This window comes from Carya illinoinensis, chromosome 5 (genome assembly GCF_018687715.1).
Source record: "Carya illinoinensis cultivar Pawnee chromosome 5, C.illinoinensisPawnee_v1, whole genome shotgun sequence".
NCBI classification, from domain to species: Eukaryota; Viridiplantae; Streptophyta; class Magnoliopsida; order Fagales; family Juglandaceae; genus Carya; species Carya illinoinensis.
The window spans coordinates 43423566-43442584 of NC_056756.1; positions in this window are offsets into that span (position 1 = coordinate 43423566).

The window sequence follows — 19019 nt, forward strand, 5'->3', positions numbered from 1 at the left end:
CACTATATCTACAGATGATTTCTACCGAAATCATCTACCGAAATTTGTTTTTATTTTATTTTTACTTAATGATTAAGTAAATATTTTTAAATGAATATATAATTTTTTTTATTTTTAAAAAATATCTAAATAATTTTAAAAAATAGTGAAAGAAAAAAAAAATTAAAAAAAAAAAAAAGGTTTTGTAGTGATCGGTAAAAATATTCTGTAAAAATTATCTGTGGACGTAGCAACGTCCTTGCAACTAATAATGGGAAGATTCTGTATTGATGTGTGCACCCCACGTCCACGCAAATCTGCCGCTTGCGCTTGCCATTGCCATTGCGACTATCAAACGGAGACAACTTACAAATGACTTGATTTAGGAACTACCTAATTTGATGAGTATTGTTATTGACTCATATGAGATTTTTACCGTAAAGATTGCTCTCTTTACATCCCACGATCTCATAGTGTCATTTATTAAAAACATAAAATAAAATATATTCAAATCAAAAGAGAGTAGAAAAATACAAATGATAAAAATAGAAAGTCTAATGGTTTGAATTCGGAGATGAGATGATTTTAAATAAAATATTATTATTATTATTATTATGATATTTAAAAAAATTAAATTGAAATTTAAAATAATTGTAATAATGATATGAGATAAGACAACTTCTCAAACCAAATAGCCATGCCATATATGAGTGGTAAATTTCAAATGGCCAAGTAACATTATTTTAATTTGATTTTAAAAGATAAATTTTAAATTTTAAATCTTACAAATCAAATCTTACAATAAATAAAGTAAATGTATCTCTTAGGGGTGTTCAACCGGATCCGGATCCGGGTATCCGGCCATAACCGGATCCGGATCCGGGTTTTAAAAACCGGGCGGTTATCCGCCCGGATTGGCCCGGATTCCAATCCGGGCGGATAACCGGGTCTAATCCGGATATCCGGATTATAACCGGATATCCGGATTTTTTTGGCAATTTTTGCCTTAAAACCCGGATTTCCGGGTTATAACCGGGTCTAATCCGGGTTTTTTTTTTTTTTTTTTTTTTTCTTCAGACTTTAAAACTCCAAAAATTATATATATAGCACTTTAAAAAAAAAAAAATCTGATATCTTATTTCAATTGCCCAATTTGTTTTAAAAAATAATTTAAACACATTTTATAAGTTTAAAAAAAAAGTAAATTAAAGAACAAAATAAATAAAAATGCAAAAATAGATAATATTTTTGTTTACATCTCAATGCAAAACATAAATTTACAAAGAACAAAATAAATAATAATACATTACAACTAATTAAACTAATACAATCCATTACAAAGAACAAAATAATAATAATACATTACAATACTGCTACTATTTCAAAAAAAATTACAATGCTCTTCACATCTTGAAAGTTGAATATGGAATTGAGGAAGCTGCACAAGGACATTGACCAGCACAATCCATATTATATAAGTAAGATATTTCTTTTATGTGCTGTTGGATTTAGTTCTACGATATGTAATGCCAAAAGTATCAATACTATCATTGGGATTTCAGTGGCAAGAGGGGGAATAAAAATCAACCATTTAATGTTTGCAAATGATTGCATAATATTTTGTAAATCCAACGTGCCATAGTAGAAATATGTGGAACACACATTGAATAGTTATGAACAAGCATTTGGATACAGATTAAACAAGCAGAAGACAACTATTTTTTTCAGCTTCAATACCAATCTAGCTACGAGATATGTTAGTACAAGAGATTGGAGCAATGGTTAATGGAAATTATGAGAAATACTTAGAATTACCAACAGTGATAAGAAGATTCAAATATAAATCTCTTCTGGAGATAAAAGAAAGAGTATGGGAGATGATAAATAATTTGAAATATCACTTTCTATCTCAGGTAGTGTAACACCCCCTTCCCGTAGGCTGAGTGTTACTTAAATTCCATAAAATATAGTCACTATATATATTTCATGTTTGAAAAATAAATAAACACTTATTTCATACAATTTGTTTAAAGAAATAATCATGTTTCTAACAATAATAAATGAAATAACTCAATAAAATTGAAGTCACTAAACAATTTATTCTAGATTGTCTGAAATTTAATTAGTTGTTCCACTTAATTCTAGCCTGCTTGTTATCATCATCCTCACCTAAATGGTTAAAAACATAAAAATAAAAACTAAAATGAATCGAACACTCAATAAGAAATCCATCACAGCATAAACATAATAAACATAGGATTTTTCATAAATCGTTTCATACAAAAAATTTAAGTTCATGCTCAATTATATGTATGTTCATGTCATGCATGACTTATCTTAAATTACCTTACTTATGTTACTTATCATACTGGGCAATAAGCTTAATCACGTGTTTGCGATTATGCACTAACTCCACATCCCATGGCCATAAGGGAAACTGCTAATAGTATTTTGTCATATTATGGTAGACCACGCTTAGGTCCGTGGCTTGCACATCTACCCATAAAACTGTGACGCCCCCAAATCCCCACGCCCGAACACGGGGAAATCGAGACGTCCGGATGGTGACAACCCGGGTCACCATCCCATCGACGGTGCCAAGTGTGTGCAGAAACAACAATGTGCACGGAATAACACGCAGCGGATAACGAAAGTCATAACTAAGTACCAGAATTGTTCTCAACGTAATACAAGCTGTTTAAAACGTACATAAATAAAATATTACAAAACACGCATATAATAAAATATCAAACGCAAAGCATAACATCAGCAACCCGGCGGAGCCACATCCTCGGGCTCAGCCTCCTCCTCCTCCTCCTCGAACTCTGCACCAAAAGCTACGGAACAAAAAATGGTACCGCAGGTAAGTAAAACCCAAACACCACCAGATAAAAACATATAGAACTCAAACAACATGGATGCAAGAAAAACCAATGCACATGCTCCGCAAAACCACATTTTTACCACGCACTCCAAAAAAAACCCATTTGGCCCAATAAAAACATATTCTTAAAAACCACGCCTCGCCATTATCCCAGATAATGGCCCAAACCACCATTTTTCCAGAAAATGGATCAAAAGCCTCAAAACCAAAACTCGTCATTTTCCCAGAAAATGGCCCGCATCCGAAAACCATAAAAACAAACCGGTTATGCATGCACCATGATCTCCCCTAGGGATCATCCGCACACCCTGGCTATGTGCCACACCGCAGGTAAGGACTGTGCATGTGACACCTAAACGAGCAATGCCTAGACTCGCGCCCCGCGCGTACCTGGCCAGGCCATCCTCTAGCCCTCACCAGCGAAGGGCCACGGAGTCGGTGAGTAGAGCGATGCCCAGACTCGCGCCCCGCGCGTACCTGGCCGGGCCATCCTCTAGCCCCGCTCCCGTCGTCGCTCAGCGACAACTCAGGGGACGTCACTCAGTATTATCCACTTCCGAGTGACCAGAGGAGCTCCACCGAGATAATAACCCATCCCGGCTTGGGCTCGTGAGACACACGCACCCGAAAATCCAATCACGCCAGCAAAACAAGGTTTCTCAAATAAATAAAATACCCGTGCATGCCCCATGCAAATGCAATTATCAACGCACAAAACAAACAACCAATCATAAAACAATAAATCAAGCAACTTCGTCTTCCATCCATCCGACCCCCGAACTCCTCGGACTCAGTCCGGAATCAACCAACCAGCAAATTAAATAATTGAAAGAGCAATATATATTTAAATCTGAAAATAGGGTTTGGAAAATACTTACAGCGCTATATGGCAATTTTAGAAAACACGCGGCGTTGCGAACGGCGCCGGAAAAGCAACGTCACAGTGAAAATTCACTGTGGCCGTGGGTTGTGAAAAACCCACTTTTGAACAGGGACAAACTAGGACACGAAATTGATAGGGAATGGTCTAGGGATGGTTGTGAAGCTATTGGAAGTGGTGGTTGGCCGTGGGTGGCGGCAGAAACTGCGGTGGGAGGCCGGATTACCCAAAACGGAAAGTAAGCTCGTAGGAGCTGTTCCAGTGGTCGTTGGAGGCCGAAAATGGGTGGGTTAGGACGGCAAGGGACCGATGATGAAGTGGTGAAGAAATGGTGGCCGGAGGTGGAGCGACGGCGGCGGAACGGATGAAAAACTGTACGGGCTTTGAGGAGCTTTTCCGGCCAAACGGCCGACCGGATGGGGGTGGAAACCGGTGGGGTGGTGCGCCGGAGGGAGAGGAACCGAATGGTGCCGGTGGTGTTGACCACGGCAGCCGGACAGCGCTGGGTCGACGGTGAGAGGAGTCCGGCCATGGGTGAAGAGAGAGAAGAGAGAGAGAGAGCTCGGGGGGGTCGACGCAGGGGAGAGGAGAAAAAAGAAAAAAAAAAGGAAAAAGAGAAAAAGGAAAAAAAGATGCAAAAAGAAATGAGGTCCAATCCTCACTCCGGGAAAACAAAACAAACTGCCGAAAAGGGATTAAAAACCACAAAACAACTTAAAGAAATAAAACACAACATCAAATAAATTAAAAACCAATTTTAAAACGCAATTAAATTAAAATAATTAAACTAATATATTAATTAAAATAAAAATAATTATTTTAGCGAAAATACACTCAAAAACGGGTCATCACAAAAACTACATTAGTACCATGCATCTAAATGGCCATCATATAAAACTTATCTTATCTCACACTTAATCAAAAAAATTTACATGTTTTATGCACATAAGATGTATGACATAATGCATACATAATTATAATTTCTAAAATTGAATATGATGCAGAATGACATGATCATGTGCCATACTAAATGACATGTTTGCATAAAACGTGACATACGTAGTACATAAAAAAGGCTATCAGTAATTGGCTCTAATAATATAATCTATATAAGCTAACATCAAATGATCTTAATTTATGATCAAATTACTTACTTCATTGCACTACTTCCTGAATTTCACTTTGAAACTCGCCACCTAGATGAAGTATTAAACGTCACTAAATCTACATAAGAAAATGTGTTCTAATATTTTACTTAATTAAAATCACAAGGTAGAAACTAATCAAATAACATTCTGGTTAATATAAAATCTAAAAAAATGCTTAAATCTTAAATTATTCATATATCAATAACATATTTTCCCTTTCAAAATATAATTTAGTAGGAAAATATATTCTTTATAATTTAACAGTGAAGCTCATTTCATAAAATAGACTTAATTACATTTATGGCGTAAAAATATAATTAATTCGATTCATTATAATAATTTGATTTTAACATTTATACATTATAGTATAATTAAAAACCCATACATATTTCTTGTTTTAGTGCAAGTAAAAATAGACCTCAATTAATACAAGCAGACTATGAAATAAACATACTGACATGTTTAAATAACATGCATGTAATATTTAAAACTTCATTGTATTTTCCGAGTAAGTGCTACAAGGCAGTGGAATAAAAGGCAATTTCGTGCTAGTTTGCTAAAAGTCTGATTGCGTCATTTATGCCTAATTCTAGTAATACACATAAAGGGAGTTTGAATATGCTTTTATCGAAAGGCTGCATGCCAAAAGACGATTGCTACTTAAAAGATAAGAAGGGCGGGCCGTAATGTAACTGTGCAAAGAGACTCTCCAAAAGCTTTTAAGGTGGAACTGTACGACAAGGATTTGGAGGCCATTTTTTAAAAAATGAATTTTGTTATCTATAAATAAATTCGTGTATTAATTTATATATTAATACTGATTTTTTTATATTTAAAATTTAAATTAATATTATTTTTAATAAAATTTATTTTTTATCAATCACAATAAATTAATATACATATTAATATATAATTATGCTTATAACTAGATTTTTAAGAAATTGAACTTCCTTTTTGTTCATGTCCGTTTGGTTTCTTGACTGTTCTTAACCATAATGAGTGCAGTCCACTTTTAAATCTATTCAATCATTCAAATATAAAGTTGAGCTAAGTCCGTGTAAACTCAAGTGAGTTTGTTGTACCTTGATGTAACCCTACTGACAAAATATAGAGATTCCTGACTTCTCTTCTCTTTTGAATTTATTTTTTTCCCGTTAACTCTCTCTCTCCCTCTCTCTTTCGTGTCTTACTCTTCTCCAATCCGTCTGTAACCAACAAAACCCTTTCTCCAAAAACTACACAAGATTTCAAGCAGCTTCACGTGGTAAAGGAAATTACAAACATCTAAGGAACCAAATTAAAATCTCGAAGCAAATTTTAACAAGAATTGTCTCAAGTCATCCCCCACAGTAGCTTCAACACAGGAGATAAGGGCTAATGGGTAACAAAAAAACACCTAATTGCTAGCATGGTGTTACAATCTTTTTTTATAATTTCTATTCAAAAAATTTACATACAAAATGCAGTGAAAAATCAGTTTTTACATGCATTGACTCATTTAAATAATAAAGTGATATTATTTATTAATTTTTTTTTAAAATAATAATAAAAATAAATTATATTTTATATAATAAAATAAAAATTAAGAAAGATAATGGTATTTGGAGTTACTCATTTAACTCAAATAATAAATAAGAAATAATATATTGTATGAAGTAAAAGTGTAGAAAATAATGAAATAGTAATACGAAAAAACAAATGAAATGAAATGGATAAAAAAAATTTAAAGAAAAAGTAGTATGGAAAAAATTAGGAAGAAGAAGAAATTGTGAATATGTTTGCATGGTAAAAATGAAAGTGTGAACTCCAAGTGGCTGCTTTATTCATTAAAAAAAAAAAACCAAAAACGATGGCTCTTTGCTATTTCGGATGATGCAGTGTACATGAATCACGATTTTCTTGCTGTATTACGTGGGTCAATTGAGAATATTTCGGTCAACCTCCGGACACGTTACACGGTATTAAATAATGGTGGAATCTTTTTTTTTTTTTTTAATTTTTTATAAATATCTAAACTTATTCAAGGCTTCAAGCTGAACGTCAAGATTCTCAAGAAGCTTTGAAGTGGCCGATTCTGTAAATAGAAGACTGGCAGGGCTAAAAGTCTTTCAAGTTCCCTTTTTATTTGCAAAGGAAATTGAGCTTCTGGAACGAAGAAGCGAGAATCACTGCAAGGAATTGAGAGTACGACAGGATGAAGCTTACAATAAAAAAAAGGGATAATACCATTAATCAAATCATCAGTAACGCACCAAATCTCGAAGTGATATTCATAATCTAGCATTGTGATCAGTTTGAACTAATGGAGACAGAAACTAAGGACGCAAGAAAGTGAAGAACATGCCCACAAAAAACAAGAAAAAGAAAAAAAGTTTAGAACATGCCGGACAATGAAATCATGGTTATTCTGGCAAAAAAAAATATTTTGTGGCCACAAAATTATTCGGCCAGGGATAATCTAGCCAGCCAAAACCATGATGATCAAAATTACTACACATTTACCTAGTTTGATATAGATGTTTTTTAAGTAAGCTACTTGAAATTTGGCCAAAATTTGACTATGCCTAGTTTACTACTAGTGCTCTAAGCTTCCAAAATGCATGGATATTTCGGCTCTTATAGTCAGGTTCTGGTGGAGACATATAAAACAAGACAGGAAAATCCAGTGAAAGAAGTAGAGATGGGTACTTCAAAAGGTGTAGGAGGGATGGGATTAAGAGATATTGAGAGTTTGAAGTAGCCAAGCAATTTTGGAGATTACTTACTAATCCTCATTCTTATGCAGCTAAGATTATGAAGGAAAAATACTATAGACAAAGCTGTATTTTGACAGCTAAACTTGGTGGAAATCCTTCACAGATTTTGAGAAGTATATGGGTTAAAGAAATCTGATTAATAAGGGTATGAGATGGAGGGTAGGGAATGGTAAGAAAATAAATATACGGGGAGAGAAATGGTTACCAACTCCTGGTTCTTTTGAAGTTGATCAATCTCTTGTGCGGATTTTTACAAGAGAAACAACAATGGATGTGTTGATAGACAGATCTGGAGGATGTTGGGATTGATATCTTATCAAAGAAGTTGTGGATGAAAGAGAGGCTGGAATAATTTGTAGCTTACCTTTGAGCAGGAAGGGGTATGAAGATAAATTGGTTTTGGGTCCTAATAAGAAAGGTTCATTCTTGGTGAGAAGTGCTTATTATCTAGCAGTTGATATGAAGCAAACAATGCAAGGGGAACAGTCTTAACAACAAAAGAGATACGGTGAGGTGCAAGAAAATATGGGAATTGAATGTTCCAGATTCTGTTAAAGTCTTTATCTGGAAAGCTCTGAGTGAAGTTCTTCCGACAAAGTGTAACTTGTTTAAAAGAAAAATTATTGATAACTCTCTTTATCCAATCTGTGAACAGATTGAGGAGACTAGTTGTCATGCCTTATGGAGCTATGTGGCTGCGTCTAATGTATGGGCTGATTCTTTGAACTCAGTTCAAAAATGGATTTGTAGAGAATATGGTTTTTATAATATTGGAGGAAATGGCTTGTGCATTAAGGTCTGGGATACTGCTCTAGAAGTGGAAAATTTGAAAATGCGAGCTAGAATTGTTATTAGAGATGTTGATGGTGAATTAATAGCATCTATATCTATGCCTCAACAGTATGTTTCTCAATCTGTAATTGCTGAAACTCATGCCTTATTGAGGGCTATGGTGCTATGCTTGGAAATTGGTTTAGATCATTATGTTATATTTGAAAGGGATGCTCTCTTAATCATTAAAGATGTACAACACCAAGAAGAGAATTGGTATTGGCATGTGTTGAACTCAAGATTTCAAGTTTCATGTGATTATAAATCTACACATGGATTTTGATGATAACAAATGAATTCAAAGAATAAAGAAGTCTCAAGCTCAAGTTGTCTACACAATGGAGTCAAGCACATCAAGGAAACAAGCATGAGCAAGAAGGGAACAAGTTCACATTAAAATTATAGAGTAATGTTGTAAATCTCTTCAAAATTCGAAATTAGGATTAATGCTCAAAATTAATATTTTATCATAAAGCATTAAAATACATTTTCCACATGTGCATGAATATTTTTGAAAATTAAATTTGAAAATTTTGAAAGATGATTGATTGTCATCTTTTGCATGTGCATGCCTTGATTAAAGGGTTGAACTTTGAAAATATTAAAGATGATTGATTGTCATCTTTCACATGTGCATGTTTTATTTGAATATTTTCAAAAGTGATTGATGCTTTTTTAGACTTATACAAAAAGTAAAAGATTAGGTTTGAATTTTTTGAAAATGAAAGTGTGCTCATTTTGTCATATGCCAAAAGTAAAAGATTAGGTTTGATTTTTTTGAAAAAGTGAATGATGTTGTCTTTGACAATTGAGAAAGAAGAACCTTTTATTTGAATTCTTTGAAAAAGTGAATGATGTTGTCTTTGACAATTGAAAAAGAAGAACCTTTTATTTGAATTTTTTGAAAAAGTGAATGATGTTGTCTTTGACATGTGAATCTTTTTAAATTTGAATATGAAGTCTCATATGCCTATAAATAGATCATTTGAGAGCTTCACATTGACAACACCAAGAGCATACAACATTCATTCAAAGCTTTCATTCTCTCTTCTCTAAACATTGAGCCTTAATCCTTGTTCATTTTGAGAGATATAGCTTGCGCTGTATTGTTCTTATTTCACTCGTTGAGGAGTGTTTTCTGATAACCTACCCACTATCAGCTTTTGTATCAGAAAAAGGGTGTGTATAACCCTTGTGTGTGTAGAAAGTATTCTACACAGGGAATAGTTGAATCACCACGTGTAAGGTGATTGCAAGTGTAGAGGGTGTTCTACACGGATCCTTTGTAGCGGTGTTGTTCAAAGGTGTAATAGGTTTCTATCTCCACCTGAAGGAGGTTGAATAGTGAATTTGGGAATCCTCAAGGGGTAGCTTGAGGCGAGGACGTAGGCAGTGGGGCCGAACCTCGTTAACATACTGAGTTTGCTTCTCTCTTACCCTTACTCCTTATATTTATTGTTATTTCATATTTTGTTTATATTTTATATTATATATTTGATTTATAATTGTTATTTTTTTTAATACAACTCAATTCAGCCCCCCTCTTGTGTTAGTCATCTGGGCAACAGCATGGACAGATGATTGAAGACATAACAGAGGAGTGTATAAAGAAATGTATTCGCCTAGGAATACAACGTATTGCCTGATTATTTATGACGAATCAGGAAAGTTTTAATCTTAATGAAATAAATTTTCCTAATCATGTATTTAAATATGAAATCTTTAGATACTCTTGGTTTGGATAGTGAAACGAGATTATTCGTGAATAGTTATAAAATATTTTATGAATAGTAATGAAATAGTTTGAGTTAAAATGTTTATAAAAGTTTAAAAAATGAGAAAGAAAAAGTTGAATAAAAATATTATAAAGTTAAAATATTATTATAATATTATTTTTATTTTGAGATTTAAAAAAGTTGAATTGTTTTTTATATTTTGTTTTAAAATTTGAGAAAATTATAATAATTAAATTAAAAAATTAAAAATAATTTATATTTGTGATATTTGAATATTAAATAAGATGAGACAATGAATGACAAATTATGCGGGAGACCTACGCATACAAGTCAACTATCTAATAAATAATTTTAATTTAATGAGGTTTTTATATGGCTAACTTTAATTATTATTTTTCTTTGCATGAGAATCCTATCTCTGAATATCTTCAATAAATAAATACTATTAGATTGTAAGATCATTAATTAAATATCAACATTATCTAATAAAGAATCTGTGTTTCTATGCATAAAATATTTTTTTTAATTTATATGAAGATTTTTAAAAATCTTTTTACATATCTTTCCGCATTATTAATATATTAAATTAAAAATATTCTTAATTCAACATTTTTATTATTTATATGAATCAAATTTTATTATGTTAATAGTGTGTAAAATTATATTTGTCGACACAAGTAAAATAAAAATAAAAAATTAAGCCGTTTGGTTTTAAAGATGAGATGAAACCAACTCATATGACTCTTTTATCTAAATATTTATTTTAAAATCACTTTCTAATCTAAAATCATCTCATCTCATTTCAGTTCTTAATCTAAACATATAATTTTTTAAAATCACATCATCTCATCTCAACTCACAATCTCATTACTATTCACAAATCATCTTAAAGTATTGTCTGGATTGGTTACACAAAATCAAAAATCTCATCTCAACTCATTATTACAACTTTTTCAAATCTTCATATAAAATATAATAAATAATTTAATTTTTTCAAATACCAATATAAAATTAATATTAAAAAATTATATTATAACAATATTTTTATTAATTACTATTTAAAACATTTAATCTCATCTCATCTCACTTCTTAATCCAAACACAAAATTTTTAGAAACTATTTTATCTCATCTCAACTTAATAATTTCACTACTATTCACAAATTATTTCAAATTATCTCATCTTATTTTACTATTTAAACTAAAAATTTATAGCACGTAAAAGGATTCCCATGAGAAAAAAAAATGAAAAGGAAAAAATAAAATGTTAAATTTGACTAATTTAATTTTTATAAAAAATAAATTCAAATCTTTTTTCTTTTATTACATGGGAGGGTTTCCTTAATGAGAAATTAAGGTGTTGTCAATTGATCAAAGATTTTGGCTAATTCAAATCTAAATTTTTTTATTAGAAGAATCGGCCATATACCATGACGGATAGATGACGGAGAGATGAGACAATATTGCATGCAGTAGAATGTCGTGGCTTTGAAAAGAGTTGGGCGTATTTGGATAGTTCCAGAAAGTTTCTGAAGCCTTCTGCTCTCAGGGCCTCAGATTCTTGAAATTAGAAATGTCAAAACAAGAATGGTGCATGATATTATTAGAACTTTCCATAAAAACATAACATTAATGAGTTGAATTTTCGGCCAAATAGAAAGGAGAAAAACTGCATAAATATATTTTAAAAGAAAAATCCTATATCTTGAATTTTTACTCTCCACGAAAATTATTTATTTTACTAAGAATTAATGAAATTATGTAGTCTATATATTAATGTATCAAATTCTTCGTTTGGATAGTGAGATGAGATGAGATGAAATGATCTGTTAAAATAATAAAATAGTTTGAGTTAATATGTTTTATGAGATTTTGAAAATTGATAGAAAAAAATTTGAATGAAAATATTATAAAATTAAAATATTATTATAATATAATTCTTATTTTGAGATTTGAAAATGTTGAATTATTTTTTATATTTTGTTTAGAAGTTTAGAAAAATTATCATGATTGGGTAATCATTAAATAAAAAAGTTAAAAATTTAAAATTAAAAAATATTTGTGTTTGTGGTGTTTGGATATTAAGATATGGTATTTGAATATTAAGATGAGGTGATGAAATAAGATAAATTTGGAAGGCTTTGCTATCCAAATAAGGCCTAAGACCTCGTCTAGATAGTAGAATGAAACGTGATTATCTGTGAATAGTAGTATAATGATTTGTAAATAATAATAAAATAGTTTGAGTTGATATGTTTTATGGAATTTGGAAAAAATAGAGAACAAAATTGAATAAAAATATTAAGTCAAAATATAAATTTTTAATATAATTTTTATTTTAATATTTGAAAAGGTTGAAATGTTTTTTATGTTTTGTTTGAAAGTTTGAAAAAGTTGTAATGATTATATAATGCTTATATAAAAAAATTAAAATTTTAAAATTGAAAAATATTTATGTTTATGGTGTTTAAATATTGAGATGAGATTGAATGATTTTGTTATCCAAACTAAGTCTAAATTTTCAAAGAACTAAACCCAAAATTATCCCAACATTAATTAAATAAAGACCATGCTAAATCCACCACTCCCAGCATCTGTTGCGAGCTACCATTAGGTATAAGTGAGTTTTTTTTTTAACATATATTTTTTTAATACTTTTAAATTTTTTTAAAAAAATCACAATATCATTAAAAAATATTTCTTTAATCACGAAATAAAAAATAAAATAAAGTGAGCAGTAACTCCAAGCTATCACACAGCAGTAGCTGGGAGCAATAACTATATCATTTTCCATTAAATAATTCTCACATGTGTAGCCTGGTTTTGTGGTTCTTTTACCTGATGGCATTTAAATAAAGTAGTGATTAATTTATTCTGAGGTAATTTGGAGAAAATTCTTTAGAGTTAATTTATTGAATTATCATGAATTTGTTGAAATTTCAAGAAAGAAATTGATGAAATATTAAAGTACTGGCAAAGAAGTTTCCAAAGTGCAGAAAGAAAGTAATTTTTTTTTTATTTTTTTACATAATTTTCCAAGTATCGGTCAGCAGAACCAAAGGTGCCAAGAATATTTAATTTAATTAATTAATTAGGTGAAGAGAATGAAAACTTGTTCTTTTTGTTACCTTGGCATTTATTATTTTTAAATTTAATTATTGATTATCTTTTATATTTACAATGCCTAGCAACACGTTTGAATTTGGATGTGAAAAGAACCTAACACGGTAAAATCTTTTACATTTGAGTTTAACGGTGATGCTCGGAATTAAAAAGAAAATCATTAACTCAGAATTTACAGTTTTTGGTTGTTGTTTTGTTAGGAAGATTACTAGGTTGGCCTAATTTTTACTCACCTTCACCAAGCAAAGAGAAAGCTAGTTAACAATAAATATAGAGTAGTGCTACATGTCTTATATTTATGAGTTTTGCTATGTACAAGTGAATTTACGTACCAATCTGTGTATTAATATTAATAGCTTCATATTCAAACTTTAAATTGACGCTGCTTTCAATAAAGTTTACTTTCTGACCAATCACATTGGATGGATGTACGTATTGATGTACAGAATCACTTACAACTAGATTTTTCTTATATTTATTATAGATTGTAATATTAAATATTTGAATTTATTAAATATAGATTATTATTTATTTTATTGAACCATTATCTTAAAGAGATGTATTAGTTTAGTGGTAATGATGTGTTGTTTTAAATAAAGAATTTTGTTATATATAAATACAGTCGCGTACTAATCTATATACTAATATTGATTCATTTATATTTAAAATTTAAATTAACATTGTTTTTAATAAAATCTACTTTTACTATATACAAACATAGTCGCATACTAATCTGTATACCAATATTGATTCATTTATACTTAAAATTTAAATTAATATTATTTTTAATAAAATCTACTTTTAACTAATTACATCATATTAATATACAGATTAGTATATAATTATACTTGGAACTATATTTTTCTTTAAATAAAAAGTAGGAGTTTGAAACTCAACAAGTGTACTCGGATTTATTTTGTAAAACAAACAAAGTATTGGACTTAAACAGATACAGTACTTAGCTCGGCCCAGCCTTGCACGTGGGCCAACCAAATAGTCAATACACTCGGGTGATTGCACATGGGCCATACAGGCACTTTATAGGGTGCAATGCTCTCAATTCAATTGAAAATGGACTTCTAGAGAATCGAACGAGTGCCCTTACTTTCCCAAGAACGGCGCCAGACCACTAGGCTAGATAATAGATATATACCCAAATCTTTTTCAAGCATTATGACCTTTAAACAAATAACTACAAGTTAAAAAATCACAAATTAATAATTGTGATGTTTCATATAATGTCACTTTATTTTCTTTTCTTTTTTTTTTTTGAAATCAAACTTTATTTTCTATTAAATAGAGGATGAGACCTACAAATTTTTATATTCTATTCTTCCATTATTTTTAGTCATTTACACAATTTTATAGAGAAATTCTGAAGAAAAAACTTGAAAATTACTTTGTTTTTTTTATAGGTAAAAACTTGAAAATTGCTATCTGCAGTTGATGACTTTGTTGTATAGTTAAAGTAAATTACTTGTAACTTGATAACAAACTCTTTCAAGTGAGGGCAATTATCACCTTAAGGATAGTGTTTTATACACCTCAAAGTCATATTATTTTTCAAATTACTATATCCACATAATTGTTCAACAACATGTTGTCTAATTTTACACAATATTAAAATTATTTAGTATCCACCTCCACTTTATCAATTTTTTATTTTTAATTTAAATTTTGAATTTTAAAATTGTAACCATTTCAAAAGTTAACGTGTTAGCACATATAATTACTTAAGTAAAATTGTAAATATAAATAGTATTTTTTATAAATATATTTATGAGTTTTGTTATACATAAACTGGTGTGTTAATACACTACGTGTATATTTGGAATTTTAGTTGGAAATATTGATTTTAGCTTAAAGCTTATATAGCTTAGAGTTTAATGTAAAAAGCTCTATTATTAAAAGGCTATTTATTATTTGGAATCCATATGTCTAAAGTATTTTTAAACATATTATATTTTAGCCCATCCCGCCCCCGCCCATGCGCGGGGGGGGGGCTTTTTTTTCCCCGGCTCCCGCATGGACGGGGCAAGGTACCCCGTCTGGTAGCGGGGGTGCGGGGGAGCCCCTCCCACCCGTCCGGCCCCCGACTTTGGTGATGGGCCCTTGGCCCATTAAAATATTTTGGGCTATTTTGAGTCCAAATAAGTTTTTTAGGCTCAAAATAACCCAGAAACACAATCCAAATTTGTTTATAGACGAAAAATTTAACTACAACTATATTAAAAAAAAACTTTAAAAAAAAATAAGAATACAAATACAAATATTAATTACTAAATTCCAAGTTTAAAAACTTCAACGATCAACCTTATAGTCCATTAATCCCATCCTCCACTAAATAAACAAAAAATTTAAATGTAAAACAAACAAACAAAAAAAGAAAAAAAAAATAGAGAGATGTACCGGCCGGCGAGGTAGATGCGGACTTGCGGTGGGCCGGTGGCAACGGGGAGGTGCGGCGACGATGGGAGGGAGGGGGGAAGAAAGAGAACTTGGGAAGGGGGGGAGTGTGGCGACGATGGGAGGGGGGGTGCGGCAACGGGGAGGTGCAGCGGGGTTTTGCCGTTCTGGCCTCGGGGTGCCGGGGGGGGGGGGGGGGGCGCCGTTTCAAGTTTTTGCAATCTAGAGGGGAACTTCTGGGCAGTGTATCGCGGGGGGAGGGGGGTTTAGGCCTTAGGGCAACCGGCACCCAAAACGACATTGTTTTGGGTTTGCCAGTTAAAAAAAAAAAAAAACCTTCAGGTGCCAAAACGACGCCTTTTGAACCTGAAGGGATTTTTTTATTATATAATATATATAATTATTAATTTTATATATATTGTCGGGGTGGGGCGGGGGTCTACCCCATCCCGCCCTTGGCCCTGCCCAGGGCCCTACATACGGGCGGGGTCATGTTGTCGGGCGGTGTAATCCGCCTCGCCACACGGGGGCAGGGCGGGGTGGCAGCGGGGCGGGGCCCCCGCTGCCCACCCCTATCATATTTGTTTGTAAACAAATTAAAAAAACACTTTTTGAAAGAGAAATGACATAAAAGAACATATCCTTGATAGAATTCAAATATTATAATCAAATAACAACAAAAATAGTCTAATAAGATTTTTATTAATTATAATGAAAAAAAATTTCTTCAACGATGTATAAGTGAAAGAGTAATACAATGACGTTCATTATTCATTGCATTTTCACTGGATATCTTTGATTGTTACATGCTTGAGTAATCTTTTGTTGTTTCTTATTCATCCTCCATGCTTCCACGAGGTAGATAACCTCGTCATCATTGTATGACTTGAACTCAATATCATTCAATGCATGATTTCTAATAAAATTTTGATTAGTCATAGATACCGCGACAATTTTAACTTGCTTATCATAAGGAAAATTTGGCATATGAACTAATATCTTCCTTTTTTTTTTTTTTTCCAAACTCCAAATGTTCTCTCAATAGTGCATCTGAGCGATGAATGTACATGATTAAATATTTCATGCATACCCGTTGATCGAGGACCCCAATGAAATCCTAGTAGATGATATTGTTCCTTTCTATATAGCTCCATGTATTTATTCACGTGAGAATATCCAGCATCTACCAAATAATATTTACAGGTATACAATTTATGATAATAAATCAAAACTAATAAAAATTGTTTATTATCTTATTTAGTTCATTGATGTCATTCTTATTATCAAATCTTTAGGTAGATGTGGAAAGTACAATTCCTCCTTCCAAATAGCTTCCATAAAAATACGAGAATCATATGTCGGAGCTTCTCATCTATCCCAAACAAAAGTGAAGCACATATTTAAAATACAAACTGCCATGATATTCTATGTAGGTATCCATTTTCTATCAATAAATAGATTTTTTTTTTTGGTTAGAGAAGTAAAATCTGGCATATGGGTTATATCAATAGCTCCAATACAATCTTTGAAGTATTGTCAATATTGTTCATCTTCACGAATTTTTTTCGAACATCCTTAAACCCCTTATCAGTAGAACTGATGATGTCGACCGCCATTCGTGAAACAGTCATTAATACACTATTAAAATGCTTACAAATAGTCTCTCCCGAATGTTGAAAATTTTCTTGCGCCATTCTATTCTTGAACCCATGACCTAATGTAATCAAGAACATCCTAACATTTATTTAATAGCTATGTTTTGAGTAATAGTTAAATTATATTTTTCATTCAACTATTTGCATAAAATATGAAATACATATTTTTCCATCTTAAATTGTTGATGACATCTATCATGATGATTATTTAGAATCTCCGTAACAAACTTATGACCTATATGCGGAGAAGTCCTACAAGGTTTATTTACACTATACGTTGTGTAATATTTAGAAGCCACCATTAATTGTAATGCTAACATAAAGTCAATATCATTCTCTTTTTCTTCTTCTTTGCCATTATCGACATCACTTGTATAATCTTGAGTATTGTAACCATTATTCTCCATCTCTATAAAAAAAATTAAAAAAATATGAAAAAAAAAACAAATAATAAAGACGCAATGATTAAGAACAAGCATCAATAAAAAAAATAAAATAAAATGTTGTTAAAAATTTACCCCTAAAATATAATAAAAAAAATTTAAGTCTCAACAGCTTCTAAAATAGTTCATTACAAAGCATTTGGAAAAAAATAATAATAACGAATCCCCAAAATAAGATCATGATAGCCATTATTGATTTGATTTATTTTTCATTCATTTAATAAAATCAATCTAAAATGTTAGATACTTTAGGGCAATAAACATTTCTCTATATAATTTTGTAAGGAGTACGTCACTTGCATCCCTAAAAAACTTAGTCATTTTCTACCTTAGCTAACTCCCGTACAACAACCATAATCTCATCAATACTACAGCCAGGTTTATCAGAGGATGATGTTGTAATCCACTTTTTAAGTACATCACAAAAATGTGTGAAATGTTGATCAAATATTTGAATTCATTTTTCCCTTTTCCTTGCCTGGACTGCAAGACTAACCCGTTTATTTTCTTTCGTTGAGTGTCTAAATCAGCCTAAATATTACCAAGTTCGTCATCCAAGCCATCAATCTCCTCTACCTCTAACAATACATTGTTATCCTGATCAAATATTACTGCATCTTCAAAACCCAATCCAAATGATGGAGCCCAAGCTCCCTCACCAATGACAGTTATACTCCTAAACATTATATCCAACTAGGAAATATGAGCCAAACCAGAATTTCAAAACTTAGCCGCTTTTGGAATTTCCTATATATGGGTGCAATGTGATCAGTAATGGTAAATGTTAACTGATTATATAGAAGAAAATAAATAGATAAAAACATAGTACCTGTAATTCTTTTGCCCACCACTCAGCCATAAGGTCAATTGTCTTCTTCACCGGATCCCATCCAAGGCCAATTTCCTTTCTTACCAATTTCGTCTAAATGTTTTAATCCTTTTTTAAACTATCCCAATTGTTCTTAAGCTGTTTATAGCAAAATTCTTTATTAATTTTCTCGCTAAACTTATTAATCACATTTTTCCACCCTACCTTATTAAAATGGGTTCTTGGACAGTCACCGGCATAAATCTCACTAACACATATGTCTACATAATCCTCTAGCATTTTATTTGTCCAAATTAATCTTGTTATCTGATTATCTTGCATTTGTGTAGCCACAACAACATGGTTTGATT